This window comes from Mauremys reevesii, linkage group 14 (assembly GCF_016161935.1).
Source record: "Mauremys reevesii isolate NIE-2019 linkage group 14, ASM1616193v1, whole genome shotgun sequence".
Lineage (NCBI taxonomy): Eukaryota > Metazoa > Chordata > Testudines > Geoemydidae > Mauremys > Mauremys reevesii.
The window spans coordinates 190,155-205,973 of NC_052636.1; the positions used below are offsets into that span (position 1 = coordinate 190,155).

Here is a 15,819-nt window from a genome sequence, read left to right on the forward strand (position 1 = left end):
AGCAAGAGAAGAATGAAAGCTCAGGTGGGCCAACTCGGTGCAGAAGCCCATGCTGCCTTTTCCTGCTGCATAGCCTGAAATGAGGGACTCGTGGCAGTTAAAGGAACTGCTGCACTTTCAGAAAACATCCCACCCGTACACAAAGGGGGATAGAAGAGCCTGTTAGTCTAGCACGCTCCCAACTGAACTACTTCAGCAGCTGCTCGGTTTCTTTTTGGCCTCCTGCTTTTCTGTCTGGGATGTTGTTGTCAGCTGTGGCACAGAGAAAGGACGTCATTGCGAGCGGCCCATGAAAACAAGATTCACTTTTGCCTTCCTTGCTCAGCTTTACTTGCTTCTTCGCCCTATTCCTGCCTCAGTTCCTGCGTTACCTGAAGGCGACGGGGGGCCAGCAGTACCAGGAGGAAGTTGGGCAGCTAGACCCTGGTGGCAAAAGTCCTGCCGCCACTTGCCACCCCACTCTCTTCTCCCAGCGTCACATATTGGCCACCAGGGATTTGGGGCCCAGCAGCACAACGGAAGGCAGTGGACAGAGCCACCCTCGCCTTCAAGCTCCGGCTCATTAAACCACATCTTCAGTCGCTGATGGCTAATGAGAGACAGACATCGCTTTGCTATTTTAGCACTTGGAAATGCCATTGGTCAGTCATTGGATCCCAGTAATGCTGTTACAGAACAAAGGAAAATAGAATCTCAGTGTGACACTCTATACCTTTGGGGGAGCGGCTGTAACCCCCATAATCCTCATTTTCATATCATTGAGATCTTACATATAGAGCATGATAGAGGCATAAATATAGATTGGAACATGAAGTGATGGGAGTTACCGTACAAGGGGAGAACCAGTGTTGAAGGCTAATTCAGTCAGGGTGGATGTGGTCCTCTCCCCATAATTGATGGGGAGGTGTCAATACCAAGAGAGGGAAAATTGCTTTTGTCGTGAGCCAGCTACTCCCAGTCCTTATTCAAGCTCAAATTAATGGTGTTGTTTGCAAATCAATTGTAACTCCGCAATTTCTCTTTGAAGTCTGATTTTGAAGTTTTTTTGAATGGCTACTTTGAATTAATGGGTGTGAATGTGTAAAGGTGGTATTGACTATACAAGTCCCATATGGTCTCGTGATTTGAATTCCTGGTTTTCACCCAGGTGATGTGGGTTCAGTTCCCAGTGTGGGAACAGTGCAGAGCTTTTCCTCAGAGGGGAGGCAGGAAATAGAAGGAATGGGAAGGGATCCTGCCAGCAGGGGAGTTGGACAGTGTTGGGAGGGGACCCCAGAAGTGGGAGTGGGGCAGTGGTCTGGGGGGAGATGAGGGAAGGATCCCAGCTCTGTGGGAAGTTGACATTCTGGAGAGCACAGGCCTGGCATGGGGGGTGGGAAGAGTGAGTGTGTCCCTCTAAACTCACCACCAGCAGGCTTGGAAGAATTACGTATTTGTTGGTAAATGTCAATTTCTGTGTAAACGCAGAACCCAATGGCAAAATCTTTCCATCGATAATAATCAAAACTAACAGATGGGCAAAGTAAGAAACATGTTGCTTGAGAACTTATCCTGTTCTAATCCTCTAGGGTTCCTTTGCCTTAGGCACCACCACGTGGGCATTTCATATCCCTCCTCATTTTCACACAGACACACAATTTCCTTTGCACAGATCCATGAACAGCAAAACCTCCCTGTGTCTATTGTCTGAGCCAGGGCATTCGATTCCATTGAAACTTTTTCTCCTGCAATGGCAAAGGTCAGACAGAGGGAATGCGTCCACCTTCCCCCGGCAGTAAGATATTCACTCTCCTCTTCATGCTGCTGTTGTTATTCCATGAGTTATCAAGGATGGAATAAAAAGCTGAGTTTACTCCAGGGTGAGGAAAGAAAGGAGCCACCAACGCCCTCAAAAATCTCAATGCCCAGAGAAAACCTGCCTCTGTTATTGGACTCCCAGAGGTGCTGGTAATACAATGGGAAAAGGGACTGTCGGAATTGCCAGGGCAGGGAATGAACAATCTACAGCAACATCATTAACCACAAACACACCCTCATCATGCTCCAGCCAGTAGGGAAATGGGCAGGAATTCTTGCTGTTCAGCCATGGCCACACGTACAGAGCTGCACAGCAGTGAGTGCGCTGGGGAAGCTGGTCTGAGCAAACAATTTGTAATGACCCTTCAGTGAGAACAGAACCAGAGTGTAAAAAGGCCCCTGTGTTAAGTGGTTGTGGCTGAGGCCTTAGGTAGCTGGGTTAGAAAACCATGGGTGTCTTTCTGTGAAGGTTTGATCCTTGCCAGCTAGGCAAGGCTGGTGTGTGGTGTCTCCATGGCTGTACTTTCAAGGTCTGATCACAACAGTGCCATAGGGAGCCAAGCCTAGACATATTCAGAGGCTAAGGCCAGGTCAATGTTTCAAACAGTGAGTCTATGCTGCTGCAGCTCAGTAATGGAGATGCTCTGTGCCAGAGTTTCTCAAACATCCTTTCACTGCAACCTCCTTCTGCCAAAATAACTTAATACGTAGCCCTGGAAGAGAGACCAAGCCCCTCCACTTGGGGGGGCAGGGGGGAGAGCCAAAGACTGAGCCCCAGTGGGGAGAGGGCAAAACCAAAGCCTGAGGGATTCAGCCCTGGGTTGGGGGGCTCAGACTTTTGGCTTCAGCCCCAGGACCCAACAAGTCTAATGCCAGCCCTGGTGACCCCATTAAAACAGGGTCATGACCCACTTTGCGGTTCTGACCCACAGCTTGAGAACCACTGCTCCATGCTGAGGGGGGGAGAGTTTTCCTGTTGGTGTAGTCAATCCACTTCCCCAGGAGGTGGCAGCTCTGTCATGGGGAGAAGCTATATCAGTGGGGGTGCAAGCTGTGGTGTTGACCACATTTAAGAAGTTTAATCAAACCCCATTTTTAAAACCACCTGTGGTCTGCGAATGACAAAGGAGCTCGATGAGGCAGGGTCTGTCCTTCAAAGTCCTGGAGATCACGATTCCATACTCCTGTTATAATGGGGGTACAGCTCAGTGGTAGAGTGTTTGATTGCAAATCAAGTGGTCCTTTGTTCAAACCCAGGTGCCCTCTTAAAAAAAAGAAAAAAAATTTCTTCTCCATTATGTTCAGGAGCTCCACCATACGAGGATGCTTGAAATGAATCTGAACACTCAACATTTTGCTGTCCAAATGCATAAAAACCTAGCACACCTGTCCATCAGCTGAAATCAGTTCCAAGCCTCTAAGTGTCTAGTTTATGTTTTCATCAGTTAAACAAAGGGATCATTCCCTGAAGCAGAGCACAAGTTTGAAATACAGGCAGCATAAAGCCAATATTCATAATGTCAACTACAAAAAATGATACACATCTAGAGATAGCATCATTATAATCAGCCAATCAGAACCTCTCCATAGACCCCTTACACGACCACTTCTCTGTAATATTGGCTGCAAATATAGAACAGTGGTCACAATGGTGATCTATACAGTTACAGATTATGTCAATAATGTCACAGGAGGTGACACAGCATCAGTGAGACTGATACTGGAATACTGCCTCCACTTTTGGTGTCCTCATTTGAAAAAGATGTTGAGAAATTGGAGCTGGGGCAGCAAAGAGCCACCTAATATTCTGAGGACTGGAAAAAATACCTTCTAGTGAGCTACTGAAAGAGCTCAACCTGATTAGCTTATCAAAAGAAGATTGAAAGGTGACTTCATTGAAGTGCCTTAATGGAGAGAAAAGATTGGGTATTTAAGGGCTCTTTAATCTAGCAAAGAAAGGCATAAGAAGACCCAATGGCTGGAAGGTGAAGAGAGAGAAATTCATATTACAACTAAGGCACAAAAATTCAACAGCGAGGATGATTCACCACAAGAACAAGCTACCAAGGAAAGTGGTGGATTCTCCATCTCTTGATGTCATTTCATGAAGACTAGATGCCTTTCTGGAATGTGTTTACCTCAAAAGTAGCTATTGTGTCCTACAGGAGGCCTGTGATATGCAGGGGGTCAGATTAGATGCTCTAATGGTCTCTTCTGGCCATAAAGTCGACTAATTTCTGAAAAACTGAGTGCAGCATTGGGAGCAGCGTCTGATGTTTCCCTGTCTAGCCGGCTTGCTGCCTAGAACGAACGCTCCTTGAGTGGGGTGATCCACAGGGAGTAGCTCAAACCTCCAAAGTGCCTGGCCAGGGGCAGGACATTGGCACAGCAAGGGAGGGGTGTGGCAGTGACATCACAAAGGCCTTTGGCAGGACCTCAGCCTATTGGTCCAAGGTGGTGGGGAGGTGGTGACCTCACAGAGAGATGCTGACATCAGCCAGGCAGGACAGGGGCGAGGGGCCAGGGAAACCTCAGAGACCCCTGTGGCTTTGCTCCAGCAAGTCTCCTTCTCCAGGTCTCTCTTTGAGGACTGAGAGAGTATTCGGGTTCATGGACGTGAGCGCCAGGAGGAACCTCTTTCGAGTTTTCTCCTTCCCCTTTTAGTGATTTTACTAAAAAACAGCCGTCCCTGTTTAGAAGGTAAGAGCCTCCTTGAGGTTTGAAACCTGTTCAGTCTGATCCATTTGGTGAGAGTTGAATTCTAGGCATGGAAAACAGGAGCTTAAGGAGGCAGAATTTTATTCCACACCTGGGATTTTGTCCCTTAGAATCACTGGGGACATTGGGGTTTGTCCTTTTTGTTTCACCTTTTCCTCCATCCCTCCCCCTCTCTTTTCTCTTCTTCTCTTGCTTCTTTTGTCCTTTCTTCTGTTCCCCTCCCAACACCAGGAGGGGGTGGGGGTGGGGGTGGGTGTGGGTGTTGCGGTGGAGTGCTCTGCAGCTCTCACTGTGGGAGGTCCACCCAAAAATGTGGGGCTGAAATAGTGCTCGGGCAGTGATCCCCACCAGTGACCTGGGCCATCCTTTGGGCTCTCTGGTGAGAACCCTCAGCCTCCCGTCCTCAGTCTCTACCCTGATGGGCTGAGCAGGGGGTTATTGACAGGGAGGAGACTCAGGTTCTTCTTGTTCTCTTTTAAGACCAAGGAAATAAGTCAGAACCAGTTCTATGTTTGATGGATTTTGCTGCTTCTCTGCATTAATGATCTGCTGTCGCTGAGGGGAGCCTGAGCCCTTTAAATCCTGGCCCCCAGCCCAGCCACCAGAGCCGCGGCCGAGATTCAAAGGACTCTGGGCTGCTCGCAGCCTTGGGGAGCTCTGAGCCCTTTCAATCCTGGCCCCAGCCCGGCTGCCGGAGCCCTGGCCGTGGGCAGTCCAGAGCCCTTTCAATCACCGCCATGGAAGCCGGTGTGGTCCAGCACGGCGTACTGGCTCTTGCCGGTACGCCGTACCAGACCAGACCAGCTTACTTTCACCTCTGGGTGGGTGCGGGGTGCTGCAATCCCCTGCTAGAAAGTAATGGTGGTGGGGGACTCTGTGAGCAGCTCAACACCCAACTCTGGTGGCAGACACAGTGTGGGGGAGTCCAGGTATTTCTAGGATCCACTATTTTTACCTGCCTGTAAAGTCCAGCTTTCCCCAGCACATTCACTGCAGTGCAATTGGGTCACTGTTTCCATAGCTGCACAGCAAAGAATCACGCCCAGTTTCCTTTTTATCTGCAGCAGGATTAGTCTGTGTCGGTGGTTAATGATGTGGATCTTGTAATTTGTTATTCATTCCCCACCTTGACAATTCAGACAGTCACTTTCCTACTCAACTCCCCAGCACCTCAGTGACCCCAGTAGCAGGGGTTGGGTTTTCCCTGTGGCCCTGAGATTTTCAGGGTTCTTTTCCCCTCCACCTAGAGTGAACTCAGCTTTTCCCCATCCCAGACAATCCATGAAATAACAACAGGGGCATAAAGAGAGGGGAGGGAACATCTCACGGCCAGGGCTGGATGTGCCCAGAGCCCCCTGCTTGTCCATTGTTTCCATGGAATTTGGCCCCCTACTTTGCACAAGGGACAGAGAAAGATCTTGCTGTTCCTGTGTCTGTACAAAGAAAATTGTGCTTCTGTATGAAAGAGAGGTGGGAAATGGCTTCATGGTGGGACAATATCCTCAGGATTAAGATCTAAGGACTCAGGCTGAGAACTGATTTAACTCCACTCATCTGGGATTTAACAAATTCTCTTCCATGGAGACACTGGGAACTTGTGACATTGATCCAGACTCTGGGGGTTCAGGCTGCTTTAACTCTTGGTAAAAACATGAACTTGATTCCAAGAAGGGAGAGAGAAGCCCGAAGCTGACTTTAGTCCCAGGCCGGGGTCTCCTGGATGGGTGGAAACTTCCTTCCCTGCAACCAGGGGACAGCAGCTACTGGAGACATACCAGGGCTCGTTGGAAGGGGGATTGTTGCATGGACTTTATGCGCACAGGGCCCCACTAACTCTAAATCCTCCACTGTAGCAGGAACTTAGAAAGTCAGACCTTGGTCAACGGTAGGACTGGGGTTTGAAAAAGAGATTCTTTTTTCCTCCCCTTCATGAGAAAGAAAGGAAGAGCTGGCAGCTCAGGTGCAGAAAACCACTTTTTCCTCTGGCTGAGGAGCTGGCAATCAGGTACAGACGACTGGTATCTCCTGAAGGGAGGGGGCACAATGTCCAGGTTCGGCCCCACCCCCCTTATGATCAACAGCCCCTCCCAGCTGTGAACAGTGCAGGGAGAGGAAGCAGCAAAGGCAGCCCCTCTCCACTCACCTCCAGCAGCTGCTGTGCAGGGAGGGAGCCCAGCAGCACCACATGATGTAGCAGGCGATAGCTAACCCAGGTGGGGCACAGGACCCCACACACGCCCTCTGCGAGTGTTGCCTCTGAAATTAGGAAAACTGGTGAGTTCAAAGCACAGCTGCACACCCAGAAGAAAGCCCAGCACGACACGCCCAGGGTGAAGGGGGTGCTAAAGCCTGGTATCAAACCAGAAACCTTCAGATCTTCAATCTAATGCAATCCCAACTGAGCTACTTTGGCAATGACCAGGCCAACCAGGAAGGCTTAATACATGAGCCGCAGCACATGCTGGGAAGATTTAAATCTGGATGTCACAACGCAGGAGACAAGCAGTGGACTTGGCCCGGAGGGGCAGGCTGGGGTTTCCTACATCCCAGTCACTCAAGCCAGCACCTGCCCCCTCGCAAGCTGTCACTGGCACCCCCAGCTCTGGCCCCTGCCTGTCCTCTCACCCCTGTCTGCGTCCTTTGCCTGTAGCAGTGGCACCATTCCCAGCCGTGGACCATGGGGGACATGGAAAAAGGTAAGGGGGGGACATGACCCTGAAGTGTGTTGGCACCACTGATCTCGGTGGTGGGACAAGGGGGTTAAATCTTGGCAGAGACCCCCAAAGGGCAGGTGTGGCTGCTGTCGAGCTGCCTGGGCCCAGACAATGGCCACAAATTCTGTCTCCTAGCAACCGATGGCCGGGGCGCACCTTCTGCAAGAGGCCAGCTGGCCGGGAGCAGTCGGAGAACAAAGAACGAGCTGGAGGCCAGGTGAGCAGGTTGCCAGGGAAACAGAACAAAGGAGAGAAGAGGGGCAAAGGGCCTGGCTGAGTCGGGCTGTTGGGAGCAAGGAGTCTGCTGGGTTTGGGACTCCTCGGGAGAGCCCAAGCTCTGAGTTCGGGGTCTCCCCAAGATGGACGTTGCTGAATCTTCCTGCTTCCTGTGCGAACACAGAACTTTCCCAGGCTGGATTCCAGACCCCTAACGAACCTTCTGTTGTACAGCGCTGGCGGAGAGTCACTGGTGACTGTGGAAGTTGGGGATGCAGGACTCCCCTTCAGGGGGGGTGTAAGGCTTTCCCAGGTGTCCGATTCAGGTGGACTCATGACTGGAAGGTCTTGGGGTGGAACAGGGATGCTGAAAGGTCCAAGGTTGGTCTGAGGAGATGCTGAAGCCAAGGAGGCTTCCCCCAGTGAGAGCATGTGGGAGGAAAGACTTGGACCTGCCAACTTTGGGAACCTGTGAATGTGAAGTGACCAAGTGGTGAGTTAACAATGATGCTGTTGCACAGGATTTGACTGGAACTAGAAAACAAAAAGTCCTTAAAGTGGAACTCTTGGGTGAATAGAATGAGCTGATTTGTATTCAACCTTGGAAGGCAATAGATTGTTACATCCGTCAGACCAGCCTGGTTTGGTTTGGTTGGTTCATGGGTTGGCTGCTTTCCCTAGTAAATTGCAGAGGGTTCAGAGAAGAGCCACAGGAATGATTAAAGGCTTGAGCAGGGAGAGAAGTTTAAAAAAATCCTGAGGCTCTGACAGCCCAGGATAACCTCCCACTGCTGGCAATGGGAATTGAGCCTTTGTAACTAGCTGCTGGTACCTGAGGTCTCAGCTATGGATTAAACTGGTGGCAAATGCAGCTTCGTCCAAAGCAGTGAAGGATGTAAGTCAGGCCTGCAGAAATCGTAAAGTGGCGAGGGCCATATTACTCCAAAGAAAACAGCTGAGGGCCGAACCCCTAGCCCTGCTGACCCCCCCCAGCACCGCCAAGGCCCCCCCAAAACACATCACCCCAGCGCCGCCCAGCCCCCCTGAAATACTCCCCCCCCAGCACCGCCTGCTCCACGGAAACAAACCCTCCTTCCCCAGCGCTGCCCCACCAAAACATTGAACCTTGGTAATAAGTTATAGGGGGCCCCTAAGGTAGTATACTTAAGGTAAAAGAATTTTGTCTCTTTGCTAGAAGTAGAATAAGATCTCCACCCCCCTGGGTACTCAGTCGCCCTGTGGAGTGAATGAGGTGGGACTGAAGAAGGCAGCACCTCCAGACAGCTGCAACCCTTGGAGAGGGGCTGGGAGCCAGACCAGATCAGCAGAACAGGTCAGCCACTGACTCACCATTCACCTCCTCAGCCCCCCACCCTCCCGGCTCGCCTCCTCAGCCCCCGCCACTGCCCCCCCACTCGCCTCCTCAGCTCCCCACCCTCCCGGCTCACCTCCTCAGCCCCACTCCCAGCTCGCCTCCTCAGCCCCTGCCACTGCCCCCACTCGCCTCCTCACCCCCACTCCCAGCTCGCCTCCTCAGCCTGCCACTGCCCCCACTCGCCTCCTCAGCCCCCACCCTCCCAGCTCGCCTCCTCAGCCCCGCCACTGCCCCCACTCGCCTCCTCAGCTCCCCACCCTCCCGGCTCGCCGACTCAGCCCCGCCACTGGCCACCCGCCTCTTCAGCCCCGCTCTCTCACCTGCCACTTGCCTACTCACCTCCCACGGGCCGCACAGTGAGCCCACCCGGGCGCGTGTTGTGCAGGCCTGATGTGTTTAAAGAGCAAAGCTGGCCATCCGGGAAGCTGCTGCAGTCCCGTAACCACAGCTGGATGGGAAAAGAGGAAAAACTCCCTAAAGTGCTGGGAGCAGCCCCGAGAAAAGGAAGTTTGTCAGTGAGATCAGTAACAATAAATGTGAACTGAAGGAGTGCTTTCTCCTCTGTGCCGACAGGTTTGAATTGTGTTACTGTACTATGAGATAAAGCTTTACAATATCTTGCTCTAATTTCAGGAGGGGTCTGTAACCATAATCAGTCTCTGTGGGAAGTGGGACATTCAAAATTCCCAAGGAATTTAAAGGGTGGGGTTCACGGTTGGTCACCTGAGGGCTGTGCAGTTCAAACCGCTGACCAGAGAGGAGAGAGCAGGGATTGTGGGACACCTACCCGAGGCCAGCTGCAGCGCTGTAATCGAGCAGGGTGTCTACACTGGTACCGCGGCGCTGTAGCCCCAGCGCAGAAGCTGTACGCCTCTTGTCAGGGTGGATTTTTACAGCGCTGCAACTGTGCAGTTTCTGTGCACTAAGTGGCTTGGCAGTGTGCACACCTCAGGAGTTACACCACAGAAATCTGGTTTACTGCACAGAAACCTGCCAGTGTAGACAAGGCCGTAGATGGCTTAACTAAGAACCCAAGACTGGTCAAACTGGGTCAGACCAATGGTCCGTCTAGCCCAGTGTGCTGCCTGAGAGTGACCAGTGCCAGATGCGTCAGAGGGAATGAACAGAACAGGCTTGTTGACCTGCAAGATGAGGGTTTTTCACCATTGCCTTTAACTTCATTGTTGTTGATTCCTACTTATCCTATCTCACCACAACTCCCCCAGGGTCTCTGGACAAATCAGGTGTGAACCACTCCTGTGATACAGGCCTCTCCCAATCCAGCTGAATTGAGGCAGACTTTGGGCCAATGTCCGTTTGGAAAAGGCCCACTTAGGCCAGCAGGTTTCTCAAAGTATCTGTTGCTGTGAACAGCATGTAGTGTGGATGTGTGAACCCTAGCATATTAAACATGAAAGAAACACAAGGCCAGCACTGAGGAGGTTTCCAGAGCCAGGCCTGAGGGTGAAACAGCTGGGCTCAAAAGGAAAAGCGGCCTCACCACCTATAAAAATAACTGGTTGCAAAAACAAAACAAAAAATTAATTAAATAAATAAATAAATAAAGATGAAAAATAAAAAAAACAACCCAGAAAAGCTCCTATCACACACCCATCACCACTTCAGATTTTGACATCTCCTGCCTGATGTGACATCTTTGCTTTGCAAACAAGAGACCTGGGAAACTCTGTGGCTGTTACCCTCTAACTGGGTAAAGGCATGTCTTGTCTCAAGTAATTTTTCTCCTAACAGAAGATTTATTTTAAAATTTATCAAAATAAATTCCATTTGAAATACTAATAATACAATTGTTACCGTCTATCCAGGGTCTCTAGTCCCATAAATGCTATTGCTCTCACCTATTCCCCCACTCTAGTTCCTTAGCAAAACTAAGACACCAAATCACAGCCTCGGGACTCAGCATTCATGTATCCTGCAGTCTGAACTTGGAATCTGATACATTCCCCCATTGGCTACCATCATTTGCCCAGCAGGGAAGTGCTCCTTGTCCAACAAGGCAGCCAGATTGGGACCCATAGGCATGGAATGGCTCTGAAGGATTCCGCTGTTTCTCTCTGTGCTTCATCTAACTTTGGAGCCAAATGGTAAAATCACTACAAGGGAAGGAGAAAACTCGAAAGAGGTTCCTCCTGGCGCTCACGTCCGTGAACCCGAATACTCCCTCAGTCCTCAAAGAGACCTGGAGAAGGAGACTTGCTGCAGCAAAGCCACAGGGGTCTCTGAGGTTTCCCTGGCCCCTCGCCCCGGTTCTGCCTGGCTGATGTCAGCATCTCTCTGTGAGGTCACCACCTCCCCACCACCTTTGGCCAATAGTCTGAGGTCCTGCCAAAGGCCTTTGTGATGTCACTGCCACACCCCTCCCTTGCTGTGCTAATGTCCTGCCCCTGGCCAGGCACTTTGCAGGTTTGAGCTACTCCCTGTGGATCACCCCACTCAAGGAGCGTTCGTTCTAGGCAGCAAGCCGTCTAGACAGGGAAACATCAGACGCTGCTCCCAATGCTACACTCAGTTTGTCAGAAATTAGTCGACTTTACGGCCAGAAGAGACCATTAGAGCATCTAATCTGACCCCCTGCATATCACAGGCTTCCTGTAGGACACAAGAGCTACTTTTGGGGCAAACACATTCCAGAAAGGCATCTAGTCTTCATTAAATGACATCAGGAGATGGAGAATCCACCACTTTCCTTGGTAGCTTGTTCCTGTGGTCAATCATCCTCGCTGTTGAACATTTGTGCCTTATTTGTAATATGAATTTGTCTCTTTTCACCTTCCAGCCATGGGGTCTTGTTAGGTCTTTCTCTGCTCGATTCAAGAGCCCTTTAATACCCAATCTTTTCTCTCCCTGAAGGTCCTTCAACACTTCAATGAAGTCACCTTTCAATCTTCTTTTGATAAGCTAAGCAGGTTGAGCTCTTTCCATAGCTCACTAGAAGGCATTTTTCTCCAGCCCTCAGAACCTTTGGTGGCTCTTTGCTGCCTCAGCAGAGCAGTTTGCAGGGACCACTGGAGTGGTTCATGGAACGGCTGGTGGAGTGGAGCGGCTCAGACTCCCTGCTTGCGAGAGGGGAAGTATTGCCTCCTAGAGGCGCCCGGGGGGTGGTATGTAATTGTCCCAGGTCACTGGGTGGGGGCTTGAGCCAGTTTTGCATTTTGTTATTGAAACAGAACCCCTAGATACTGAACCCGGCCCTTGTTGCTGCCAACTCAGAGGGGCAGAAGGGTTACAGGAATTTATCACACAACCCTCCCTGCTCCCCAGAGCCCCACGGGGAGAAGCTAGGGAAGGGGGAGTCATTCCTCCCCTGCGCTCCCAGAAGAGCTGCTAGGACTCCTTCCTGCCAGCTACTCACCCCTGGATCCATCCTCAGCTCCTGGGATCTTCCTGCTCCAAAGGCTCCAGAGGCCTGGGGTGGGGAGGGCGTCACTGCACCGTCTGACACACAAGGGAGGTTTCTGGAATTGAAGGAAGGAGCAGAAAATGGAGAGGAAAGAAACAGAGAGAAAACGCCTCGTCTCTCCCCTCCCCCTCCCAGCAAGAAATGTTACCAAGGACCCGCGTTAGGGGAAACGGTGCCCTGGGCAAAACTTGTACTTTGGCACTTCCCCATCGCCCCTGGACGATCCCCCTGCCCCTTTACCCCCAGCTCCTGCACTCCCGACCCTTGCACCTCCCCCACCCCTAACTCTGCCCCCTCCTGTGCCCCAACCCCTACGCTGTGTCCCCTTTGCCCTTAACACCTGCACCCCCGCCAGTGCCACCAGCCACTGCCCCTCTCCTGCACCCCTTCACCCCAATCCCTGCGCCCCTTCCTGTGCCCCAGCCACTGCCCCTCTCCTGCACCCCTTTCACCCCAACCCCTGCACCCTCTCCTGTGCCACCAGCCACTGCTGCTCTCCTGCATCCCCCTTCACCCCAGCCCCTGCACCCCTCCTTTGCCCCAGCCACTGCCCCTCTCCTGCACCCCTTCACCCTAACCCCAGCACCCCTCCTGTGCCACCAGCCACTGCCCCTCTCCTGCACCCCCTTCACCCCTAACCCCTGCGCCCCTGCTGTGCCACCAGCCATTGCCCCTCTCCTTCACCCCTTCACCCTAATGCCTGCGGCCCCTCCTGTGCCACCAGCCACTGGCCCTCTCCTGCACCCCCTTCACCCCAACCCCTGCACCCCCTCCTGTGCCACCAGCCACTGCCTCTCTTCTGCACCCCTTCACCCCTAACCCCTGCACCCTCCTGTGCCCCAGCCACTGCCCCTCTCCTGCACCCCTTCACCCCTAACCCCTGCGCCTCCTGCACCCCAGCCACTGCCCCTCTCCTGCACCCCTTCACCCCTAACCCCACCCCCTCCTGTGCCCCAGCCACTGCCCCTATCCTGCACCCCTTCACCCCAACCCCTGCACCCCCTCCTGCACCCCCAGCCACTGCCCCTCTCCTGCACCCCTTCACCCCTAACCCCTGCGCCCCTCCTGCACCCCAGCCACTGCCCGTCTCCTGCACCCCCGTCACCCCAAACCCCAGCACCCCCGCCGGTGGCCCCAGCCACGGCCCCTATCCTGCACCCCTTCACCCCAACCCTGTACCCCTCCTGTGCCACCAGCCACTGCCCCTCTCCTGCACCCCTTCACCCCTAACCCCTGCGCCCTCCTGCACCCCAGCCACTGCCCTCTCCTGCACCCCTTCACCCCTAACCCCTGCACCCCCTCCTGTGCCATCAGCCACTGCCCCTCTCCTGCCCCGTCACCCCTAACCCCTGCACCCTCCTGTGCCACCAGCCACTGCCCCTCTCCTGCACCCCCTTCACCCCTAACCCCTGCACCCCTTCCGGTGCCACCAGCCAGTGCCCCTCTCCTGCACCCCCTTCACCCTAACCCCTGCGCCCCCTCCTGTGCCACCAGCCACTGCCCCTCTCCTGCACCCCCTTCAGCCCTAACCCCTGCACCCCTTCCTGTGCCACCAGCCAGTGCCCCTCTCCTGCACCCCCTTCACCCTAACCCCTGCGCCCCCTCCTGTGCCACCAGCCACTGCCCCTCTCCTGCACCCCCTTCACCTCTAACCCATGTGGGGACACTGACCTGTGTGCATAGAGCAGCTGGCATTGCTCCTCCGGGCACCGCTAGGGGCTGTGGGGGAGTGGGAGGTGGGCGAGAAGTGACATCATCCGAGCTCCCTGCATCCAGGTCACTTTCCTCAGCCGGGCTGCGTCAGGGGAGGGCAGAGAGCAGCAGCTTCTGATGCTCCCCTCACAGCCCAGCCCAGGTGGGGAAAGTGACCAGGATGCAGGGAGCACGTAGTGCTGCTCCTCGCTCCCCCCAGCCTCTGTGGGGCCACGGAGGAGCATTGGGGCAGGGGAGAGCAGTGAGCACCTTTGCACGGCCACACGGTGCCCTTTGACCCCCTGGAGCCCTGGGCGGCTGCCGGGGGCCCCACCCCTAAGGCCGGCCGGGCTCCCCAGCACGAACAGCAGAGACACAGGGAGACTGGCCACCCACTGAGCAGAGGTAGCCTGGGCGGCTCGTAATGGAGGCTCGGGGGGGCTCAGCCTCCCCAAACCTTGCGTTGCCAAGGGGACAGTGGGGCCCATGACTAGGGTCCCTGGCCAAATTGGGCCCCCCCTGGGAAAGTCTCCCCCATGTCGGCCCCAGGGCTGGAGGAGCTCCCACTCCCTGCTACGGCCCGGGGGCTGCAGCAGGGGCACAGAGCTTCTCTGGTCTCGGGGCCGCAGTGGGGCCGGGGTAAAGGAGTGACAGGGTGGGGCCCGTGGGGGACGGGGTGGACCAGAGGTGACAGTGGGTGGGGCCGTGGGTGGAAGGGGTGGAAGGGGGCGGAGCCACACACAGAAGTGGGGGGGGGTCATGGTTCCAGTGCTGGGGCCCCTGCACTTGTTCTCCCTTTCCCTGGGCTTTGGCATCACTAGCCCCTGCTGAGCGAGTAGGGGTCAGTGGTCCCCAAAATGTGGGGCGTGACTCCTAGGGGGACACAGAGGAAGATTGATGGGGGCACCTCAGGGCCTGAGCCAGCCCCCATGGAGGGCAGGGAGGGAGCCCCACTCAGCCCCACTCTGTCCCAGCTCTTCCCCCACCCCCCCCACAGCCAGGGCCCCAGGCTCCCCGCCCGGCCGCGACCCCCTTACCCCTGTCCGCACCCCTCTCGCCAGCAAGCACCGGCCCCACTCCCAGCCCCGGTTCTCGACCGCGGCTTCCGAGGGGCCACAGCCATGGATACGAGGGCGCAGTGTGAAATGTTTGGGGCCCACTGGGTTAGGGTGACGTCCTCAATCACTTCTCTGCAGTCCAATGAAAGCGATTCCTCCCCCACCCACCCCTCCGTCAGGACGGCCTAGGTACGTTCTGCTGCCCTTCACTCGTACAGGGAGGAGAATAACATTTCATTCCACTCAATCCTGAAGTGATTTGTTACCCACCACCATCCCAAACTCGTCATTTTGGGGAAGCAGCCCCACCATGCTGCATAGCTAGGCAGAGCAGGGGTGTCTGTGCAAACACGGCCTGTTCCTGAAGTCTTCCCCCAGCTGCTCACTAGATGTGAGGGGGGAGCTCATTCAGACCCTGCTTACGCTTAGTATTTAAAAACTCATTAGTGTCCCTATCTCTGCCGGCCTTAGATTTCTCCTCCTGTCCCTGTGTTAGCTGCTCAGATGAGGTAGCTGAGTGGTTAAGGTGATAGACTGCTAATCTATTGTGCTCTACACGCATGGGTTCAAACCCCCATCCTCATCAGCTGCATTTACTCTTCACTCTCCTTTATAGACAACCATCTCCCCCCTTGGTACAATGACAGATCAAACAAAACCTTTCTCAGAATCTCAGCTGCCTCCCCCTGTTGCTTCAAATAAAATGTCTAAATCCCAGATTTCTAAAAAAATTCTCTAGTCCTGCATTTCTTAGTTTTTATCTCAAAAGGGAACAGCCTCTTAATCTCCCCCAAACACCCTGGGACCTCCCCAAATAATTAAAATACC

At 53.9% G+C, this 15,819-nt stretch overlaps 1 non-coding gene across 1 annotated transcript; it reads left to right on the forward strand.

The window, feature by feature from the left end:
* Positions 1-15,494: 15,494 nt before the first annotated feature.
* Positions 15,495-15,577, forward strand: TRNAS-GCU. Its single transcript has one exon. It is a non-coding gene; the product is annotated as a tRNA-Ser (tRNA).
* Positions 15,578-15,819: the final 242 nt, after the last annotated feature.